The 9,147-nt window shown below is 36.1% G+C and overlaps 1 long non-coding RNA gene across 1 annotated transcript; it reads left to right on the top strand.

The window, feature by feature from the left end:
- The first annotated feature begins 627 nt into the window (after positions 1–627).
- Positions 628–2,474, top strand: LOC140167217 (uncharacterized). Its single transcript, XR_011861004.1, has 3 exons — positions 628–683; positions 1,227–1,312; positions 1,993–2,474. It is a non-coding gene; the product is annotated as an uncharacterized lncRNA (long non-coding RNA).
- Positions 2,475–9,147: the final 6,673 nt, after the last annotated feature.

Below are 9,147 nucleotides of genomic sequence, written 5' to 3'. Positions count from 1 at the left end.
GAACCGCCTATGTTATTGCTAGACCCCTTTGTATACTAGACAAAGTTGACATTACCGCTAGCATAAATCAACATCGCTATACTAAACATAATTCAAGCCAAATGCGTTGTTCAGAGCATGCGACGACGAATCCAGGCAGTGATATACATTGATGGTGGGTACACCAAGTATTGAGATATCAGCAGAAAGAGTTCATGAGATAAGTCAGAGATAAGTAAATAGCAAGATGAGTAGCAAGTATTGAAGTTGGAAGTCGAAGAAGTAAAATCAAGTTAAGTTCCTGGTTAAGGGGGTACTACACCCTTGTGGTAAATTTGTGACTATTTTTGCTTTTTTCTCAAAAAATAATTACACACTGCACAGCAAAAAATAAGGAGTAAAGTGCTACCGACTAAAGTATGTTGATTAAAAAATAGACCAATTATTTACTCATCAACGAGTAAAAGACGATATTTGACACAACTCTTTGCCAGAGTAAAAATGGTCAATGGAAAGAAGTAAAATATTTTAATCGCCACATTGTATTTTACTCAAATCGCGTAGTAAATTCAACACGCGGAGTAAGTTTAATTCGACGACGTATTAAAATTCATGTCATCATGGCGTATAAAAGCGGAGCCGGGATGCGGTGCAGTGTCTGCTGGTGGAATGGAGTTTGTCAGCAGTACAACCAATGTTTGAAGGTACTAATTTCATTACTATTATTCATAACTTTATGTCCATATACCTGTTACACAATTTAGAAATCTTATTGTATGATTTGAACCGGATATAGACAGGTTTTTAAGTTAGTTAAGCTTATCAGTAATTGTCATCGGCTCACCATGCTAGCTGTGTATTTGCGATCGTAACTAATGTACTAGTCTGAGCAACCTCGAAGTACATACGCTGATAGTGTGGACCAGGCCCGGGGACCAGGGGCGTACATGTAGCAAGCGGATAGGGTGGACAAAGTCCATGGGCCCCGAGCAAAAGCGAAAATGAAGTGGATAGGGATCAGGGCTGATAAAGGAGATGTTTAGAAGGCCTCACACTACTCCTTGTCCATATGCCCCAAAGCTCTTGCTACGTCCCTGATCCTGATGTTGACTCGTGCCACATAACTTTTTTTGCAGTTATATGTAGTAGGAGAGTGAAACCATTGCAAAATATCACTTGAAATTTTTTTCCATAGGCAGTTTTCTTTTTCAGTGCATTTATAATATTGATCTATATTTTACTTCAAGATCAGATGTGACTTTGGGATTTTTGTGCTGCCCTACCTCTTTCCAGGAAAGGTATTGAAGAAAGATGCACGAACGTCAGTCAACAGGTAAATTTCTATCAATAATGTTGCATTTAACTTGCCAATTTCTTTGTGCATTTCAGAATACATGTAGGCCCTAGTTCATTGAATGTGTAGTCCATGAAACCTCAAATGCCAAGGGGAAAACCCCCTATATAACCCCTTATCCTCACCGACAGGTGTTGGCTATCGTGAACTTTGAATAATCAACCGCGAATCTTATAATTATCTTGTTTACCATTTCTGTAAATTCTTGTCTCCTAAAGTTTGTGTCCCCTTGAAAATAGCATTGCCCGCTATCACAGGAATAATAATATAATAATTAAAAAGATATTTTAAATATTTGCAAAATCGCATGAAAGTAGAAATGCCAATGCAATGGGTGATTACAATGTAAATTACATGTAAATATGTCATATTTGCTTTAATATTTCAAGAATTTCAGCAAGAGTTTTCATTTTTGGTTATATACCATCTGACCAATTATAGACAGTTTAAAAATAAGACATGCATAAATTTAGTTATTTGTGTTTTAAACCTTCCATCTGCTTCATCACTTTCGAGTACCAAACAAATTTTGATTTATGGTTGATACAATGAAAAGGTGGTGGATTTTCTATTTTAAGGCAGCTTTATTTCACTTGAATAGTCCCAATCCATGAAATTAATGTCCTTTATTACATTTTCTTTTATTTTACATGTTTCAGGAAGGCACAGCTTTGGACTGGTTCCTCGTCAACTTTACTGGACGCACGCTGCCATTTATATACTTGTGAAGCAAGTTGAATCCAGAACTGTGTTTTTATATAAATGGATAGGCAAGCTTTTTCAATGCGCAACAGTGATGAAAGTTGTAGAACTTGTGGACAAGATATACCAAATCCTTCACATACAATGACTTAGCATATCCAGTACAGGCTGATCACTGCTATTTGGCAGTTCCTGGACACTATATCAGCTACTAAAGAACCTGGTAACATTAGACAATTCTTGAGTGTTAAAACATAATGAAGTGAAGACTTAATTTCTGTCCCATTTAAAACACTCAGCATCTATAACATTAATTTTCAAATGACTTTTTCACATCAAAAGTTTTGGGAGAGGTGACCGGCTTCTATTCTATGTTTGCTCACATTGGGTAATGAGACAATAGACATGCTATATTGTGATACCTATTTTGAAAATAAAACCAGGAAAAATGCAGAATATTATATTTAATTTTGTATTCTTTTCATTCTTTTAGTTTAAAATACTGCTTTGTTCCAGCTGCAGATGGAGCCTCAATACAACTCGAAAGTGTTTTTTGCTTAATATTTGTTGAGTAAAATACGTTTCATGTTGCTCAAAATGTTGAGTAACACTTTACTATTCATCATTTTGCAAATCTTTTCACTTAAGTTTTACTCAAATAATGAGTAATCGTTTTAATCAACACTTGCGTAAACCTTTACTCAAGGTTAAACGAGTAAATGTTTCCTTGTTTCAGAGCAAAAAAGGGAGCTACTCAATATTGGGTAAAATTTAATCAACAAACGTTGAGCAAATATTACTCCATAGTCAATGAGTAAAATTTACTCTCATCTTTGAGTAAAAAGGAGCTACTCAATATTGAGTAAATTTTACTCAACAAAAGTTGAGCAAATATTACTCCAAGTGAAAGAGTAAATTTTACTCTCATCTTTGAGTAAAAAGGAGCTACTCAATATTGAGTAAAGTTTAATCAACATGTGCTGAGTAAACAATTAATCAACCGAAGCTGAGTAAAAATTACTCAAAATTCGACTAGCTCCCTTTTTACTATCGTGATGAGTAATATTTTACTCAATATTGAGCTTTTATTTTTTGCTGTGTGGTAACAAAAGTTATGTATATTATTGGGGCAAGGAATCCAATTACTACACTGAAATTTCAGTGACTCAAGACAAGCGGTTCAGTATATATGATAGGAAACGAGGTACATCCTAGCGGTACCTTATTTCTGGTCATAAATAACAAACCGCTTGTCTTGGGTCACTGAAATTCCAGTGTAGTAATTGGATGTATTGCCCCTAATATACATAACTTTTGTTACCACTGTGTTATTAGTTTTTGAGAAAAATGCAATAATAAACACAAATTTATCGAGCGGTATAGTACCCCCTTAAGTAAACAGAGCACATCGGTGTCCTTCGTCTTGATTTTGTGTGGGGGTGTGTGTGTACACGACGAACGCATTTGGCTTGAATAGGAGCTAAGTGTAACTTTCAAAATCCGACTCAAGCGCCCATAACTCGACCAAATGATATCGTAGAGCAACAAAGGAGGTATCAAAATGCGCAGGAGAAAGCTTTATATACATTAAATAAGCTTTTGCTATATATTTCAGTTCCCGATATATCTGACCATCTATAATCGTTTCGATACTTTCTGTGTTGAGTTTATATCTCCCTATTTTGCTTCCTCCTCCCACCCCCTCCGAATCAGTCTCCCTTCTCCCTCCCCGGTCCCTTCTCTCTCCTCTCGTATTCTTCTCTTTCTAGTCTTTCCGTCTCTCCCTCTCCTCACTTTCTCCCTCGCCCCTCTCACTCTCACTTGTTCAGTCTGTCAGTCTCAAGTACATCCCCCTCCCTCTTTGCAAAATTTATCATTTTGATCAATGACTGACAAAAAACCAGCTCCGCAAAAAATAAACATTTAAAAATAGCTCGGCTCTCGCATGTAGGCCCAACCTAATATCAGATTATTAATTCCAATTTGAATGAAATCAATAAGTTCAGTTCAACGCAATTCATTGGTGTTGCATATTACCACACACGCAAGTTTTTAAGGTGTATTTTGTCGAAAATAATTCCCCGTTTCATCTATATATAATCATATGACCGATTTTTGCGCTACTGCACGAACAAGTATGCCTACATGCCTTAAGCCACCCAATACTTGTTCACACATACCATGCTAACACTTCAAAATAACAATGAGATCTGAAACCGAAAATGAAAACAGGAACCGAAACCAAAGAGATAAAAAGACCCACATGCCTAAAGCCACCCAATACTTTCTGGCAACACTGATTAGTATATATTTCGATGCTGGTTTATTTTCGCGAACAACTCACGCCTGTGCGAAGTACGCAGTAAGTGAAACCGTGCAATTTCTCAAGAATTTTGGACCGTTAAATTTAGATACTTCTTTATGTCTAAATGAACACGTACCACTTAGCTGGAGTTTTGAAGTCAATTTGCATAACTTACAAAAACAAATACGGATCTTCACTTGCTTCAACTTATTAGAAAGTGACAAAAGGCTGGAATAGTCATTACATCATCACCTTGGATAAAGACAGCCATGCATAAAATTTGAGGTATTTTGGTTCTCTCAAGGACAGTCCCCTGTTTACCATGTTCACACAGTATGACTAATAGGATTTTTGGAAACCAACCATGCAATTGGTAAAAAGAACATGATAAATTCTGACAAAACTTCATATTTTGACGACATGATTGCAGAATATTATGACTTATTTAGCTACTTACTATAACTGGATGCGTTTTTAGCTCTTAAAATTGTGTAGTTTTTGAGATAATGCAATTTAGGTGGATGTAAACTTCTTCTGTTCAACACAAAGTCAATAGGAACCATGCATGACTGGGAACATGTCCTTGAACCAAAGTAGGCATACAGGCTGTATTATGACATCACACTCTTCCAGCGAATACTGCATTCATGCCAGACCGAAACGTTCAATGAAGTCTTTCGACGATTCCGCTATCTCGGAGAGGGTTTACCTTTAAACTTCTTCATAATCAAGTCGCTAGCGATGACCACTACCAACTTGATGAATCGGTTTTATTGTATAAGTACTATCATTTCAGTTCATTTCAAAAACTACAATGACTCATCGCTGGTCATAAATAGAATATAAACCCATCTTACTCAGAAAAGATCGAAGTAGCTTCGATGATTGATAGGAAAGAGGCCACTCGTGAAAAAAGTTTGTTGTTTATAGCGGGCGCACAACAGGATATTTTTCCATCTTGAGAAATGCAGAAATTCGTTTACAAGCACAATTAACTCTACAGTAATTTTGCAACTGTATGAGCAAGCAGCTGAACAGCACATAATACTGGCTGACCTAATCGCACATGATATTCAGAAAATTAAATTCAGTTTGTCAACTTTTTGTAGTTATCATTATACCTTTTACACATTAGATATTCAACTGACAAAGTTATTATACCTATCATGCCTACCGGTGCGTTCTCTAAGGCCTCGTATCCATAGGCTGTTCCCTTGTGGCGTGTGCCCTTGTTCCGTATTCACTTTTTCCCATGTGACCTGCCACACAGACAACGAACCATTGTTTTGCTTAGTGGCCGCTACGGTTCGTTGCCTGTGTGGCAGGTCACATGGGAAAAAGTGAACACGGAACAAGGGCACATGCCACAAGGGAACAGCCTATGGATACGAGGCCTTAAAGGCTAATTGTAGACCGTAAGTCCATATTTGGCATTTTAAGAGATGATCGTTTAAACTTTTTAAAATAAGATAATTTGGAAACCAAAAAAGCCATAATATTGATACTTCTCAGGTACATGGGTATAGGCAAGAAGAATCATTTTGTATATCAACAAAGTAAATATAAATATTGATCGATATTGATCGATTTATTATTTTTGGACTTACGGTCTTCTTGAGCTCGGATTGAAACAAAAGCTTATAACTCAAAACTGAATGCAGATGTTGGAAATATTTGACCATATTGGTAATCTATGTTGGAAATATTTGACCATATTGGTAATCTATGTGCAAAGACGAGCAATTTGACACCTTGTTTGTTGAATTTGAAGGGCGCTATTACAGCGTGTTGGACTGATGGGTAGTATAACACAGCCCCGATGACTAAGTACAGACCTGGAATCTTAAACCCTATTGTATCACATTTTATACCTCAAAATACGCTAATTGCACCCCACTTTAAAAATGTGGTACATTTTTTCATCTATTTATTATTTAAAACATGAAGCCCCAAATATTGATTAAGCAGCATTAAAAATATATTGCATTTCATATAATAGTATTTCGTAATCCTAGCATGCTCTTTTAATGATATTTTTCAGTAGCAATCAACAAAACAACTTTCAGTTGATTCCGATTTTGCGTTTGTGAGTTATGCATGATTATGTGTATTGCACGGCTCCGTAAGAACGTAATTCAAATTTGAAGATATTTTTGCTAAACGAATTAATCTGCAAGAAATTTTCTGTAAATAAACATTATGTAGCTAGAGGTTTCCAGTGGTATAAAAAAAAAAATTTTGAGAAAAGTCGGCGATGAGGCTGTGGATCATGAAATGGCCTTTTAACTAAAATCAACGTATAAAGTCCGTTCATACTACGGCGCAATTGCTTTGCGATGCGATGTGTTGCCGCACTGCATAGTACTACAAAATACTGCATTGCGGTATCGCAGTAAAGTTAAATACATTTTAACTTGGAAATGCGACGACGCAACGCACCGCAAGTTTGTAAGAAAAAATTATACTTACATTTAACGACTTTTCATACTGACTAACTCATTTTTAAGTTTTAGACTTCGTATGATTTAGCATCAGAATTTACCTGTTATATTTTGCCCAACTTAATTCAACAAAAATCCGTACTTTTTTATTAACCCCGTAATCGTAATCAAAAGTGTCTTTCGAGGTTTGAGGCCTGCGATATTTGTGATTTAAGCAACCTCAAGATTTCTAAGCCTTAACTTAAAATTGAACCTCATGAAACGACTTGAAAAGTGAGTTGCACCTCAATTCCAGGGCTGCCAAGTATATGATCATGTCAATGTAATGTTGCATTACGTCATAATAGTCGTGTTCACACGGTCGGACATAAGTAACTTAATACCGGTAATAAGTGACTTATTACCGGTAATAAATGACTTATTACCGGTAATAAATGACTTATGTCCGACCGTGTGACACGACTAATATGTGACCTACCTTGAAATGATTGAGTATCAACAGGGTAACTCATTGCCATTATCATGATGATCATATGTTGCAAAAGAACCATCAACCGTCGTTTTCCCGCCATTGCGAATGATCGTCTGCTAAAGCATTGATATATTATACCAAGAACATCAAAAATCTCCAAAGCACTACGTTCAGTTTTCGTCTAATGTCTATTATCTGTTCCAACTCCAGTGACGTTGACACTGACTGAGTAGGATTAGGCTTCTGTTCACTGGGGAGGGGCATGAAAGTACAACTATTGTGTTGATTTTTGCTGAACCATGACATGGCCTCTTACTTATTTTTCTCAAAATTTATAGCGCCTAAAGCAGTATTCAGACTTTTTATATTACGTAAAATATTTTATGTAACATATCTACGTTGTTTAATCTATTGCCATTCTATTTCAAGTATTTTTTGACGTAAAATCGATAATATATTTCTACTAGATATTATATGTAACATATTATCGATTTTTCGTCATCAAACATTCGTTAGAACTTAAACATTACTGGAAATAGAATGGCAATAGATTAAATAACGTAGATATGTTACATACAATATTGTACGTCTAATACTTGGAGTCTGTGGAGCGCTTTAGTGACAAGTAAGATATGTATATTGGGCAAGCACTACAACTACTGCACTGGCAATTTTATTTCAGCACAGACAACAGTTGTGGAGTTACAGTCAAAAATGAGGGAAACCCAATATTTGATCAATAAATCAATAACTACTTGCCTTGAGCAGTGGACTTCAGGTATATATATAAATGCGCTTTTATAAATGCACACGTAACATCTACAAGTCGCCATACCGTGTTCAACGATGTAAGGTACCCGGATGTACACAAATTCCACACGCAAAAGTATAGGCAAAAATGACAGGAAAATTGTTTTTGCAAAATAGTGGCTTTGATTGCAAAGGGCAAAATAATTTGACCCGAAACATAAACTCTTTATTTGGATTTTCCATTACGGAAAAAAATTTAATGACGGAAAAGCTATAGATATAGCTGATTTAAAATCTTATATTTCATTATTTCCGTGCTAAATGGAGGTGGCAATTAGCCATATTGATGACGAAATGTGATTCTTACTGGCATTAAGGTCAGAACTGTGTAGCCGCCGATGATGTTATTTGATCATTTTTACACGTAGGGAACTTAGGGGGCTGTCATTTTCTTCGGAAGGAAGGGGTTACGGATTTATTTATTTGGGAGTCAAGATAAGTATTCCCCCCGTAGTGCCGCCACTGAACATAACCCTGACACTAATTTTAACTCTAATTATAACGTAAATTGACGAAACTATAACTTTAATCCTTTTCGGAATAATGACCCTCTCGAACTAATAGGCTAGATGACTTGCATATCGATCTGTTACGCAGGTCTCTCTGCATGTCTACATAGAACCTCAAGAATTTTTGTGTCAGTTCTCAGGAACTGACAGTTTCTAATACTTTGACGATCATGTGACAAATCGAATCTGTGACGTCAATATTGATATCGATATCAATTTAAGGCTGTTCCAGTTATATTACATACCCATTGGCATTGGCTGTTCCATTTAATTTACATACTCTCTCTGAAATAATGGCCTCAAAATAGCTGTTCCATTTAATTTACATACTCCCTCTGAAATGGCTGTTCCATTTAATTTACATACTCCCTCTGGAATAGATTTCTCCTAATCAAATTGCATATTGTGAATTTCAAACTTGGTCAGAAGAACCACTTGCTCAAGCTCTATATATTGTACCACATCTAAAGGGTCAACCCAAGGTGAAAGGTAAAATGAGGTCACATGTTAAAATTAGCATGATTTTGCTTTGAACATCTTTGTGTAAAATTTGATAGAACAGCCAATATTAGGCA

Source organism: Amphiura filiformis, chromosome 13, assembly GCF_039555335.1.
Source record: "Amphiura filiformis chromosome 13, Afil_fr2py, whole genome shotgun sequence".
Taxonomy (NCBI): Eukaryota; Metazoa; Echinodermata; class Ophiuroidea; order Amphilepidida; family Amphiuridae; genus Amphiura; species Amphiura filiformis.
The sequence above is the reverse complement of the archived record's forward strand: the minus strand, read 5'-3'. Positions and strand labels throughout refer to the sequence as shown.